This window comes from Dipodomys spectabilis, unplaced genomic scaffold (genome assembly GCF_019054845.1).
Source record: "Dipodomys spectabilis isolate Male_0828 unplaced genomic scaffold, ASM1905484v1 ptg000420l, whole genome shotgun sequence".
NCBI lineage: Eukaryota > Metazoa > Chordata > Mammalia > Rodentia > Heteromyidae > Dipodomys > Dipodomys spectabilis.
This window is the reverse complement of record NW_024871097.1, coordinates 2,877,297-2,892,687: the sequence shown is the minus strand read 5'-3', so window position 1 is coordinate 2,892,687 and position 15,391 is coordinate 2,877,297. Positions and strand designations below refer to the sequence as shown.

The window sequence follows — 15,391 nt, the reverse complement described above, 5'->3', positions numbered from 1 at the left end:
TGATAAAAGATTAAAGCTACGGGTGTTAAACCTCAAGATTTAGAATATGATAACCAGGTGCGCAATATCTCGCTATGGGTGGCTATATCTCTAATCATTTCACTCTGGATATTTTTATGATAAGGTCTCATAGTTTCTCAGGCTCTCCCGAATTACAAACCCTATTTGCAGTTCTTACCATAGGTAGAAAATGGAAGCGACAAATCACCATGCCCAGCTCAAACTTTTTTTAATTCAACTATTTACAAGTATTTTTTTAATTTTCAAGTGTTTTTTTAATTCAAATATTTACAAAAAAGTGACCAAGAAATGAAGTCTTTCTTAATATAGTATGTGCTTCTTGAAAATACGGTAATTATTTGTTACCTGGAAAAATATGTTTAGAACTATAAGAAAATCAATTTATTTAAATTCACCAACCATATAAAAATTAAGAAAATAATTTTAAATGTTCACATGTTAAATATTTTAAAAGTAGCATATATGTGAATAATATACATGTGCAAAAATCATGCAAAATTAAATTAACTAATCCTACAACTCTGAAAAAAGAATTATCGTAAAAAAACAAGAAAAAAGTAATTAACATCAAAATTTTAAATATAGAAAATAAAATCAAGTGTACTCTTTAGTTTACTCAAGTAACTGTAAACCCTTTTATATCAATTTGATAATAAAAATGCGTGAACAAAGAAAGCAAAAGTACATTTGAACAATACCAACAGCAAAAGCATCAGTAATTTTTTTGAGTGTACAAAAAAAAAAAATCGATGGAGGGGATAACCATGTTCCTTTCAAAAGAAATGTACTCATTACCTTATTTATGTAACTGTAACCCGTCTGTACGTTACCTTTACAATAAAATTATATTGAAATTAAAAATAAAACAATAATATAACAATTAAGAATTCTTAGAAGCCATTAGTTAAAAACTTTATAAAAAAAACTCCCCAAGTAACCAAAGAATATACTTTGATGATACTATTTAAATACTTAAACTTCAGCAGAAAAGCAAATGTTTAAAACCTGTTACAAATAAAGTAATAAATCAGAATATATTACTGTAATAATCATTGGATGGATTTTTAGTGGCAGTCAAATATGTAAGAAAAGAGGCAATATGCCATTCGTTTGCACTTAATAAGTGAGAAAGAATTTTCCAGGTTTTTAAAATATATCATAAGTTTAATGAAGAAACTATTCTGTCACATAATATGATAACCAGATGAAGATGATATTAGAGCAAAGAACAGATTGTACTAAGTTTTGGGATGTTAATTTATGTACTTATTTTGGTTTTGGAAAATTGTGAGGATTTCAACTTGGGGTATTGTTCTTGCTAGGCTGGCAATTTTAGGATAGGGGTTCCCTTTCCACAAGAACACGCACCTGATCTGTCCTTTAATCCTTCCCATCATCAATGGCATCAGAGTTGCACACCAAATTATCTAGCTTCCTGGATCCTGCAGTCCTTCCAATCTTAGTCTCTAGATAGTGCAGGATGGTGGAAATGATCCAATGCATCCAGGTATAGATTGAGAAGGAACTCCCCTAAAATTTGTCGTGGTTTTTGTTCTCAAGGATCCTAAGTAGTTAAGAGTACAGATTGGAGCCCGTGGTGCCAAGCAGTAACAGTATTTTTAAAGCAATTAGACATATATATGACAGGCTTGTGATTACCTCAGAAAAAGAATAAAAGGGCAGTGAAGCATAGAGGACAGACAGAATTTATCTAGTTACTCAAAGGGTGAATTAGCTTAGCTAGGTACTCAGGAGGTCGAGATCTGAAGAGCACTGTTCAAAGCCAGTCCAATCATGAAAAAAACATGTGATTATCTCCAAAAAACAGAAGTGCAGCAGTGGGTCAAGTGGTAGACCACTATCCTTGGGCACAGATGCTTAGAGCAGGAATGATGAATGCATGCATGAGCACATGAACATGATGCACGTGTGTGTACAGGCACGTGTGTGCACACACACAAATGAGTATTTCAATGCAGAGTTCTTTATTTTTTTACTTTGCTGTACTTTATTTCCCTGTATTAGTTCACAAATTACCAAAATCAACTAATCACCTATTTACATACAACTCACCATGTTTCTCTAAAGTCTACTCTCTTTATGGCAGCTTGGGTTTATTTGACACAAAAGTAAATTTTTCAGGAGATCAATTCATCTCCGTCAAATCTGTAATGTTGGATGACTGTTTAAGTTCTTCCTAGCAACGTAATTTTATGAAATCCTGCATCAAGCAGCATATTTCTTTCATGAAAAGGGAAGCCTCTGGGAGGGGGAAAAAACTATAGGTTTTACTCCTCCTGGCAAGCATCTAGAAATTTGTTATCTTCATATAGTCCATGATCTGTCTGTGTATGCCAAAGACTGCTGTGAAAATAAAAAGACCCTTCTAAGCATATAGAATTCGTATACCATTAATAGGTAGGAAGGTTTCTTTTATTATTCTGAAAATACCATACAGAGGAGTTACAATTACATGGGCAAGATAATCAGTAAATTTCTTATCAAGCATTGTTGCCTCCTCCTTTGTTTCTCCTTTCTATCCCTTTCCATCTCACCACTTCTGCCTCCCCCCCCCCCCCGCGTTATACCCCTCCTTGTGAAAGTTTTACAGTTCGTTTTTCGACATAACATCTTGTACATCTCATTGTTATAATGGGTCCAACTCTATTCCTTATTAAATGATTTGTTTTTTCTATTCCTCTCCAATAATTATACCAATATAAAATACAGTGAAAACAGTTATATCGTGGGGGAAGGACATACAAAGCAACAAAAATTCATCTTATAAATATGTTAGAAACAATCGCATGAAAGAAAAAATATTTGAATACTTATCTTGGAGTGCATTTCACATAACATCAACGAATCTTACCTTTTCTGCTTATCTCAGACATATACTATTTATTTCCAATAAGGGAAACCATGGGGCCTATGTATATTTGGACCTGGCTAACTTCACTTAATATAATTTTTTCCAACAATGGGGAAATGTCATTCTTTCTGATGGATGCAAGGAGTTCCATTGTGTATACATACCACAATTTCTTGATCTACTGAAAGGCATCTGGATTGGTTCCAAGCTTAGCTATGGTAAATAATGTTGCCATAAACATAGTTGTGCTGGGAGCTTTAGTTTGATCTTCTTTGGGATCATTCAGGTAAATGCCCAAAAGGGGGACTGCTGGGTCATAGGGGAGTTCTATGTGAAGTCTTTTGAGGAACCTCCAAACCACTTTCCAAAGTGGTTGAACAAGTTTACACTACCACCAACAATGCAGTAGGGTTCCCCTATCCTCATCTCCTCCTGCATCTGTTGTTATTAGATTTCTTGATTATAGCCATTCTAATTGGGGTGAGGTGGTATCTCAATGTTGTTTTGATTTGCATTTTTTATGGCTAGGGAGGTTGAGCATTTCTTCATGTGTCTATTGGCCATCTTTCATTCCTCTTCAGAGAAGTTTCTCTTTTAAGTCTTTAGCCTACTTATTTAGTGGCCAGTTGTTTCTTTGAGAATTTGTTGTTGGGGGATTTAATTTTTTGGAGTTCCAGATATATTTTAGATATGAGACCCTGGTCCATTGTATGACTAGTGAAGATCTTCTCCCAATTCGCAGGCTTTTTATGGATCTTGCTGGCAATGTCCTTTGCCATGCAGAAGCTCTGCAATTTCATGCAATTCCATTTGTTCAAACTTTCTATGATATTTTGTGTTTCTGGGTCTCTATTAAGAAAGTTTCGGCCTGTGCCAAGGAGATATAGGGTTTCTCCTGTTCCATCCTGCAATGTTTTCAGAGTGTCTTCATGACTCCGAGGTATTTGATCCATTTGGAGTTGATTCTGGTACAGGGTGATATATAAGGATCTAGATTTAGTTTTCTACAAATAGTTAACCAATTTTGAGAGCACCTTTTACTGAAGAGGCTGTCTTTCTTCCATTCTATTTTTTTTAGCTCCTTATCAAAGATTAGATGGCTGTAGGTCTTTAGTTTGTTTCTGGGTTTTCAATTCTATTCCATTGGTCCTGAGGTCTGTTCTTGTGCCAGTACCAAGATGTTTTGATTACTATGGCTTTCTAGAAGAGTTTGAAATTTGGTATTGATTTTCCTCCAGCACTGTTCTTTCTGTTAAGGATCATTTTTGCTATACGGGTTTTTTTTTGTTCCATATGAATTTTTGGATTGCCTTTTCCATTTCCTTGAAGAATGAGGATGGAATATTGATAGGTATCACGTTCAATTTATAGATAGCATTGGGAAGTATTGCCATTTTCATGGTGTTGATCTTTCCAATCTAGGAACATGGGAGTTTTTGCCATTTTCTAAGTCTGTTTTGATTTCCTTTTTCAGGTATTTAAAGTTTTCTTCATAGCGGTCCTTCACTCCTTTTGTTAAGTTAATTCCTAGGTGTCTTATTTTTTGTGGGGCTATTACAAATGGAGTTGTTTTCCTAATTTCAGCCACAATTTTCTCATTGTTGGCATACAGAGAAGCCATTGATTTTTGAGGGTTAATTTCATACCCTGCTACTTTGCCAAAGTTTTGAGTCACCTTGAGTAACTTGGGAGTGGAGTCTTTAAATACAAGATCATGTCATCTGCCAAGAGGGAGAGTTTTACTTCTTCTTTCCCTATTGGGATCCCCTTTATGTTCACAGTTATTCTTATTGCTGTAGATAGGCATTCTAATACTAGATTGAAGAGCATTCGAGAGAGTGGGCATCCTTGTCTCGTTCTGGGGTTTAGAGGAAATAGCATTAGTTTTTCACCATTGAGTATAGTGCTTTCTGTAGTTTTGCCATACACAACCTTTATTGAGGAATGTTCCATGGATTCCTAATTTTTCCAGGACCTTCACCACAAAGGGGTACTTGATCTTGTCAAAGATTTTTTTCCTCATCTATTAAGATAACCATGTGGTTCTTATCCTTGCTCTTTTTGAAGTGATGAATTATGTTAATTGGTTTGCATATATTGAAGCAAGTTTGCATCCCTGAAATGAATCCTGTTTTCTCGTGGTTTATGATTTTTAGGAAGAATTGTTGAAATCAATTAGCCAAAATTTTGTTGAGAGGCTTTGCATCAATGTTCATCAAAAAAATGGGTCTATAGTGCTCTTTCTGTGATGAGGGTTTTAGTATGAGTGTTATGATGGCTTCATAGAATGTGTTCGGTAGTGGACTTTCTCTTTCAATTTCATTGAAGAGTTGAAGGAGTATTGGTGTGAGCTCTGCTTTGAAGGTCTTGTAGAATTCTGCTGTAAAACCATCTGTTCCTGGGCTTTTCTTAGATGGGAGGTCTCTTATTGCTGTTTCTATTTCAATGCTTCATATGGGCCTGTTAAGATAGTTTAACTCATCTTGGTTTAGTTTCGGCATGTCAATATTTCCCAGGAAAAGATTCAGTTCTGCCAAGTTCTCAAACATATTAGCATAAAGTTTTGAGCAGCATTCCTTTATAATGTTCTGAATCTTGGTTGTTTCTGTAGTGATGTTTCCATTCTCTTCTCTCAGTTTATTACTTGGGTGTGTTCTCTTCTTTTTCTGATAAGATTTTTTAAGGGACTGTTAAAATTTTGTTAATTTTTTCCAAGAACCTTGTCATTGAGTTGATTCTTCCTATGGTTTCTTTTATTCTAATTCATTTAATTCTGATTTAATTTTAATTATTTCTTTCCATCAACTGCATGGGGGTTTATCTTGATGCTCTTTTTCAAGGAGTGTCATATCTCATTAAATTGTTGTTTCAGATCTCTCCAATTTGTTGATGTAGGAACTCAGAGCTATAAACTTGCCTCTGAATCGTGCCTTTGCTGTGTCCCAGAGGAGGAGATAATCTCTGTGCTAATTTTTGTTGAATATCATGAACATTTGATCTTCGTTTCTAAGCTCTTCCATGACCCACTGGTGTTTGAACAGTGTGTTTTTCAGCCTCCATGTGTTACTGGACTTTCTTTGGTGGCTTTTTGTGTTGAGTTCTAATATTATTCCCTTTTGGTCTGAGAGAATGCAAGATATGAATTCAATGTTTCTGAATTTTGACAAGTTTCATTTGCGACCTAAAATGTGGTATATTTTGGAAAACGTTCCATGTGCTGCTGAGTTAAAAGTGTACTCTGATGCTGCTGGATGAATATTTGTTAGATGTCTGCTAAATCAGTTGATGTATGTATTTGTTTAGATCAGCGGTTTCTCTGTTGAGTTTTTGCCGAGTTGATCTATTTATTGGGGATTGTGGTGTGTTAAAGTCCCCAACAATTAATGTCTTTGGATCTATGTGAGATTTAAAGTAGTATTTCTTGGATAAATTTGGGTGCACTATTGTTTGGCAAATATTTAGAATTTTAATATCCTCCTGAAGGAGAGATCCTTTAATTAGTATGTAGTAACCTTCTTTGTCTCTTCTTGGTTGATAGTTGTTTGTCTTTAGGGTATGGCATACATCATTCCAGGCTCTTCTTGCTTTAATTGTCTCTGTTGAGAAATCTGAGGTGAATCTAATTGGTTTTCCTTTATAGGTGACTGATCTTTTCTCCTTGACAGCTTTAAGGATCATTTCCTTAGTCTGAATTGATCCTTTGTGGATTATAATGTGAGGATGGGATGTTCTGTTCTTGTCTGGGCTATTTGGAGTTCTAAAAGCTTCTTGTATCTGAATATGCCTATCTTTTTGCGTGTTGGGAAGTTCTCTGCTGGGATCCTGTTAAACAAATTTTCTAGACCATTAGCTTCTGTCTCTCTGTGCTCCCCTATACCCATTTCCCTCACATAAGATCTTCTGATGGTGTCTTCCAAGTGTTGAATAGATCTAACATATTTCTTGAATTTTTCATGGATAGATGTATATTCTTTCTCTATAATACCGACGCTATCTTCAATCCCGGAGCTTCAATCTGCATGGTCTAACCTACTGTCAAGATTTTCTACTTTATTTTTCATTTCTTTGCTTCTAATTGGTCAGCTTTTATGGCTTCAAATTCTTTGCTGGAGCTTTGTTTTAGATCTTGTATGAAATTCTTTACTTCCTTAATTTGGTGTTCAGTGTTTATTCTCAAATCACTTGGTTGATTGGTTATTGTTTCCAAGGACTTCCATTCCTTCTGTTGGGCTCCATTCAGCATTCCATTTGTGGTCTCACTGACTCCTTTCAGGTGTCTGTTTATGGATTCCATGAATGCCTCTATTGATCTTTGTCTATGCTCATCCCGCTCTTGCAATTCTTCTAATACTCTTTGATTAGACTTCTCACATTCATGCAACTTCTGTAGTTCTCTTTGACTGATCTCAGCCTGCTCACTCAATTCCTTTATTTCTCTTTGAGTGTTGTCAATCTGCTCACACAATTCCACTATCAATCTTTGAGTAGCTTCCTCAAGCCCATGAGATTCCTGTTTTGATCTTTGGTTTGCCTCCTCTCTATCCCTGTCACGCTCACACTGACTCCTTTGTACAGTTTCAATCATTTCATTCACCATGTTTACCAGTAGCGTGTGTAGAGCTTTTTGGGAACTCTGCTCTGGATTATTCATTATCTGTTCTGTCACCTGATTATCTTGAGTGGGAATTGAGATACCTGGACTTGCCATTTTCCTTGTGTTTTTCTTGCTTGTTCTGCCGATTTGGGATGAAAGTAATGCCAGTTTTGTGCTAGAATACCATTTTAAGGCAAGCATCAATCAAAGTCCTGTAATTGCATAGTCAAAAGTCTGCAGATACAGTCTAGTTCAAGAGATACAGTCTATTCAACATTAAACAACTATGTATTAATGGGCTAAGAATAGCAAAGAAGAATTTGGCAAACCAGAAATTATTATGTTTAGGGAGAAAGGTGGGGAAAAATAGGGTTAGAGGGATGTGGAAAGGTAACCGGAGAGTGAAATTAAACAAGTCCTAATCTTAAAGAAGGAAATGGATTGGAAAGAATGAAAGAAGAGAGAGAAGAAAAAATTTAGAAAAGAGACAGGAAAAAATGTAAAGACAAATATTTAAATTTAAAAATGTGAGCTCTGCTTTAAAGGCTTTGTAGAATTCCGCTGTAAAACCATATGATCCTGGATTTTTCTTAGCTGGGAGGTCTCTTATTGCTGTTTCTATTTCAGTGCTTGATATGGGCCGGTTAAAATGGTTTAACTCATCTTGGTTTAATTTTGGCATGTCAATATTTGCTAGGAAAAGATCCATTTCTGTCAAGTTCTCAAACTTATTAGTTTAAGTTTTGAGAAGTATTCCCTTAAAAAGTTCTGAATCTTCGTTTTTTACGTGGTGATGTTTCCATTCTCCTCTCTGTGTTTATTTATTTGGGTGTGTTCTCTTATTTTTCTGATAAGATTCGCTAAGGGTCTGTCAAATTTGTTACTTTTTTCGAAGAACCAACTCTTTGTTTTGTTGATTCTTCCTATGGTTTTTTTTTTGCATTGTAATTTATTTAATTCTGATTTAATATTAATTATTTCTTTCCGTTTACTGGATGGGGGTTTATCTTGCTGCTCTTTTTCAAGGAGGTTCAGATATCTCATTAAATTGTTGGTTTCAGATCTCTCCAATTTGTTGAGGTAGGAACTCAGAGCTATAAAATTGCCTCTGAGTACTGCCTTTCCTTAGTCCCAGAGGAGCTGGTAATTTGTGTGCTCATTTTTGTTGAATAGCATTAACATTTGAATTTCCTTTCTAATCTCTTCCTTGACCCACTCAAGATTCAGCAGTGTGTTCTTCAGCCTCCATGTGTTACCGGACATTCTTGGGTGGCTTTTGGTGTTCAGTTCTAATTTTATTCCCTTGTGGTCTGAGAGAATGCAAGGTATAATTTCAATCTTTCTGAATTTGGACAAGTTTGCTTTGTGGCCTAAAATGTGGTCTATTTTAGAAAATGTTCCAAGTGCTGCTGAGAAAAACGTGTATTCTGATGCTGCTGGGTGAAATATTCGGTAGATGTCTGTTAAATCTAGTTGATCTATGCAGTTGTTTAGATCTGCGGTTTCTCTGTTGAGTTTTTGCCGAGTTGATCTCTCTCGTGGGAAGAGTGGTGTGTTAAAATCCCCAACAATTAATGTCTTTGGATCTATGTGGGATTTGAGTGAAAGTAGTGTTTCTTGGATAAATTTGCATGCTCCGTTATTTTGCGAATATATATTTAGAAATGTAATATCCTCCTGAAGGAGAGATCCCTTAATTAGTATGTAGTGACCTTCTTTATCTCTTCTCATAAATTTTAATATGAAGTCTATTTTATCTGATATTAGGATTGCAACTCACGGCTGTTTATGGGGTCCATTTGCTTGGTAGATTTTGTTCCAGCTTTTAACATTGAAAATGTGTTTGTTTTCACTGGCAAGATGTGACTCCTGATGGCAGCTGATAGAAGGATGTTGTTTTTTAATCCAACTAGACAGTCTATGTAGCTTAATTAGAGAGTCAATTCCATTAATGTTAAGAGAGAAGACTGAGAGATATTTGGGAGTTCCTGCCATATTATCCACCTAATTGGAGGCTGTGAATACAGGGTTCTTCCTGTGGTTCTTGGATTATCAGTTTGACTGCAGTTTCTTGGCCTTTATTGTGGTCTTGTTGGTTTTGTATGTGTAGGAAGTCTTTAAGAATGTTTTGTAGGGCTGGTTTGGTGGAGATGTATTGTTTCAAATTTTCTTTGCTATGGAAGGTTTTTATTTGGCCTTCAGTTTTGAAGGAGAGTGTAGCTGGGTACAGTATTCTTGGTTGATATTTGTTTGTTTGTAGTGCATGGCATACATCATTCCAGGCTCTTCTTGCTTTGATTGTCTCTGCTGAGAAATCTGAGGTGATTCTAATCGGTTTCCCTTTATAGGTGATTAATCTTTTCTCCTTGAGAGCCTTAAGGATCTTTTCCTTGGTCTGAATTGATCCTGTCTGGATTATAATATGAGGGTGGGATGTCTTATTCTGGTCTGGTCTATTTAGAGTTCTAAAAGCTTCTTGTATCTGAATAGGCCTTTGTTTTTGCTTGTTTGGGAAGTTCTCTGATAGGGTCCTGTTAAACAAATTTCCTAGACCATTAACTTCTGTTTCTAGGTGCTCCTCTACACCCATTATCCTTAGATTAGGCCTTCTAATGGTGTCTTCCAAGTGTTGGATAGATCTCTCATATTTCTTGAACTTGTCTTAGAGGGTTGTATGTTCTTTCTCTATAATGTCTAGGCTGTCTTCAATCCCCGAGATTCGATCTTCTGCATGGTCTAACCTGCTGTTGAGATTTTCTACTTTGTTTTTTATTTATTTTCCTTCTAGTTGGTCATCTTTGATGGGTTCAAATTCTTTGTTAAAGCTTTATTTTAGATCTTGTATGAACTTCTTTACTTCCTTAATTTGGTGTTCAGTGTTTATTCTCAAATCACTTGGTTTATTGATTATGGTTTACTTGGACTCCCATTCCTTCTGTTGGGTTCCATTCAGCATTCCCTTGTTGGTCTCCCTGACTTCCTTCAGCTCTTTGTCAATGGATTTGATGAATGCCTTTAGTGATCTTTGTGTATTCTCATCCTGCTCTCTCAATTCCTGTATTACTCTTTGCTTAGCTTCCTCACATTTATGCCATTCCTATAGTTCTGAGTGTTCTCAGCCTGCTCAGGCCATTCCTGCCTCTTTATGTATTCTCAAGCTGCTCACACAAATCCTGTATCAGTTTTTGAGTAGCTTCCTCACGCTCATGATATTCCTGTAAAAACTTTTGGATTGCCTCCTCTCTCTCCCTATCCCACCCATACAGAGTCCTTTGTATGTTTTCAGTCTTTTCATTTATCATGTTTGCTAGCAGTGTTTGTAGAGCTATCTGGGAACTCTCCTCTGTTTTATTCATATCTGTTCTGTCCCCTGATTATCATGAGTGGGAGTTGAGATACCGGACTTTCCATTTTTCTTGTGTTTTTCTGGCTTACTCTGCCCATTGGGGATGAAAGTAACACCAGTTTTGTGCTACAAACCTACCTTAAGTCAAGCATCAACCAAAGTCTTTATTTGCACAGTCAATAGTCTGCAGATACAATCTAGTTCAACAGATTCATCTATTCAAGATCAAACAACTGTATATTAATGTGCTATGAACCCCATAGAAGAATTTGGTAAACCAGAAATTATTAGGTTTAGGAAGAGATGTGGGTAAAAAATAGGAATAGAGTGATGTTGGAAGGCACCAGGAGTTTTAACTAAATCCTTATCTCAAAGCAGGAAATAGGTTGGTTAGGATGAAAGTAGAGAGAGAGAGAAAAAAGAAGAAAGAGAAAGGGAACAAAAAGAGACCTGAAAAAAATAGAAAGGTAAAAATATCAAAAATATTATTCAGATCGAAAAACAAACTATCCAGAGAAGAATGTGAACATAATGAGAGAAGGGGAGGGATATAAAGGAGATGTGAAAAACTTAAAAATAAAAATACTTAAAATATTATATAGGTATAAAGAGGTAGTATTGCTATTAAGGAATTTAAGTCTAAGAGGCTTTGAATTGAGTAATAAATTTGTGTATTAAGTGTGTACACAATGGGGGATAATGTCTAATAATCGACTATGGGTTTATCTGAGGATGTGCAAAACAGCAATTAAGTCACATAAAGAAGAAGGAAACGGAAAAACAGGAGAAAAGAATAAGAAGGTAAGAAGAAAGATCAGAAGTTCAGTGGAGCTAAACAAAAAACAAAACAAAAAAAAACAAAAACAAAAAGAAAGAAAAACGCACACACCCTTATATCCCTAAAATAGTATTCTAGCAGGAAAAAAAATTACTAGAAACCAATTTTTTTCAAAAAAGGTAAAAATTAAAGATTAAAATTTTTAGAAAAAAAACTTTTTAATAAAAGGTACAAAAAAAAAGTTCTTTGATTTTTTTGGAGGGGTGGGAAATATCCTGTATTTCCCTTGTGTCTGTAACCAGCCTCTTGTTGGAGTCTCTGGTCTGCTTGTGTTCTTGTGGCTAGGTTGGTTACTTAATTCAGTTTCTTTGAACAGGTAGAAAGATGCTCTGCTTTCCCCAATGTTTTGTGATCCTCCTCCCAGGTTAGTTCAATGGGAGGAAGATCTGATTTTAGTATCACAAAAGCGGTATCATGAAAGCGGGAGATGGCTTTTTCCTCGAGTTTGGAGATGCTGTGATGAGGCTAGGTTCTGGGTAGAGTTGAGGCCTTTCAGCAAACTGTGGCTTTTCCTGGGGGCTGGTTTGTGAGAAACTCACAGAGCCCAGCCTGGAGCCATCTCAAGGTTTCTCTTTACTGAATTTCAATTGATTGTCGAACCTGCTAAAGGGAGGGGCAGCCTCTGGCTCTGATTACCCGGTGGAGAAAGCAACTCCTTGGGCTGGCGTCCGAGCTGGGTGACTTTTGCCTGGGTGGAGCTGAGTCTGGCAGGTCAGTTTAGGCTCTTGTGACCAGCTAGATGACTCCAGTTTTCTTCCAAGGCCTGAGTTGGAGATAGCATTTCTGCCGAGCTTTGTCAGTATCCAAGCAGGAGATCTCTGGGGGGGAGGGGTTGCCTTCCCTCCTCTACTCCCTGAGAAGGAGTGAGGATGTTAGCCTTCTACTCACACCGAGTCTTGGTTCCTGGGTTGTCCCTGATCTGCGAACTGCTTGATGAATTGGTCTTCTCCTTGTCGGTTCTTGCTGGTGTTGTGTAGAATCTGCTCACCTGCCGCGTCTGGCTCGTTCGTCCCCGGACTCTCTGTGATTCAGGTATGGCGGCTGTAGTCATCACCATCACTGCTGCAGCTGCCGAAGCAGCTGCTGGCAACTGCTCAGAGCTGTCTCTTTGCTTGTATTTTCTCTCTCTGGACTAACTCTCTGTCCTGTGAAGGAACACTTGGTGTGATTCTCTGGCTTAGGACTGTTCACTGGAACTCTAAATCCACTTTCTATGTGAGAGCTTGTTTAACCTTTAGCTTCTCCTCAGTCATCTTCCCAGAACTCCCATTTTTTTAAAAAATAATATTTTGTTTGCTCTATTAATTGATCAGAGGAATGGATTTTGTGGCAAGCTAGGTCACTACACATCTGTCTCTCTCTTTGTCTCTCTCTTTCTTGGTTCTCATAGATAATATGATTGCTCTATAATTATCCTAATTTATTTTGCTTTTATATTTTGGGTTGCAGCATTTCACTTTTTGCTCTGCCATTTCCCAAATCATTTATATAGAAGGCGTTATTTCCTATTTTCTCATTCCTAGAATAAGCTGCACATGAAGACATTACTGGTCCTCATTTTCAGTGTGTACATTTGAATACGGAGGAACATCTTTCCTCTGCTCTCCATCAATTCCCTACTCTCCAGTTACAATAATTTCAAATAATAAAATTGGAAAAAGAGAAAATAAATCATGGTGAATAAACAGACGCAGAAAATTCACCCAATATTTCTGACCAGTTCAACCAATGTGAGCTATAAGGAAAATACATGGACACCTCATTCCCACTGACACTCAAAGTCTCTGGTTAGGCAATTCTTAGGAATATGAAGAACAAGCTAAAAAAGTAAGGAATGATATCAATTGCAAGAAAAAAAGTGGAGAAGGATCCAAGCAAATTTCTTCATTGGGCTGCCAAAAATATTCGGCTTACTACAGTGCGGAGACTTCTTTCCCAAAAGGCCACTCATGTTAATATTAGGGATGACGATGAGTATACCCCTCCTCATCTAGAAGCCTACAGTGGACACTTAGACATTGCCAGTGAGTTGGTCTCTCAAGCGGCACATGCAATAACTTTAGATGACTGCACACCCCTGCACAGTGCATATACATGGAATAATATCAGAGTGGCTTCTTTCTTACTTCATCATGATACAGATACCAATGCCCAAATTAAAAGCCTCTTGACCCCCTTACAACTTGCTGCTGAGAATTGAGATAGCAAAGATATGCTGGATCCCCTTCTTTGAACCATTATATAAAACTAGGCCTGAAGAACAACCTAGAAGTAACTGCATTTGATATTGCCAAAAGGATAAGTATGTATCACTATCTCTATGATGTTGTGGAATGCTGTACAAATTGTTAACCTAAGTCCTAATGGTCGGGTTAAGTTTCTTAAATTTCAAAAATGCAAGTCCATCTTTTGTGTCCCTACAAAATATTTTCACTATCCAAATAAGAGCAATATCTTTTTTTTTTTTTTTGGTCGGTCATGGGGCTTGAACTCTGGGCCTGGAAGTTGTCCCTGTGCTCTTCAGCTCAAGGTGAGTGCTCTACCAATTGAGCCACAGCTCCACTTCCAGTGTTCTAGTGGTTTATTTGAGATAAGCATACCACAGACTTTTCTTCCCAGGCTGGATTTGAACCATGATCCTCAGATCTCAGCCTCCTGTGTAGCTAGGATTATAGGCATGAGCCACCAGTGCCCGACAACACCAATATTTTACTGTAAAAATCCATGGATTCCACGGAATTTTTCTAAGTGAATTGCCTGCATTGGATGTCAAAATATATTCAATAGTTTTTTGTATACATGTATAATGATTTCTTCAGAGTTTGTGATTTTTTAATCAGAAATAATTTTAACTTACCTGTTGAAATGAGTAGTACAGAAACTAAAATATTTCTGGTGCTTGTCCGAAAAAGTATATTTTAAATTATTCTATATTCTATGTTTGCATAATGTTCATAATTTATTTTATTTTCTCTTAGATATACTTCGTATTCTACATTATTTTATGATATATAGTTTCATTAATATGTCCTTTCCGATTGCATTCCATATAGAATCAGTTTGATTCCTTTTTTTTTCTAGGTCTTAATATTAATTTTCTTTGGGATAAAATGACAATGTTGTCTAATTTGAAAAGTTTTGTAAAGATTATGCTATGTAAATGCCTTTCTGAGGTGAAGATTTAATACACTGATGTCAAACTAAATTTAATTATATGAATTATGTGTATTGTTATACTTATAATTTGGTAATCACCTTTTTAATAACTGTTTTTCATTTCTTGCATCTGAAGAATGAAAAATATGAAATACTTCTCAAATTTTCATATTATCCTTGTGCAAGTGCCATGTTAATCTCTGTATTTTAATTTGAGTATACCTGCTGCTGAAGCATGTAGTATCCTCTAAATTATGTAGTTAATGATGAAATCTTTATACAGGCTTATATCTATGGGTGCCCACTAGTAACAAGGAAACCTTATTTTTCCTAACAATGCTATCGATCTTATTTCCCTAAATTTCTGTGAATAGTGGAAAACATTATATTGATCAATCAATTGCTCACATTTGCAAAATTTTTGTCAATGACTATCAAATCTTATAATTTGGAATTTGATCGTACTCTCAAATATTTATAGATAGGTCCAAAGGTGATGGCTTTTTGAAATATTTATTTATCCAACTGTGTTAGCTCTGTGGACCTAATGGATTCAAAGTAAGC

At 36.2% G+C, this 15,391-nt stretch overlaps 1 pseudogene; it reads right to left on the bottom strand.

Annotated features, from left to right (window-relative positions):
- Positions 1-14,967: 14,967 nt before the first annotated feature.
- LOC122097269 lies at positions 14,968-15,064 on the bottom strand (annotated as a pseudogene).
- Positions 15,065-15,391: the final 327 nt, after the last annotated feature.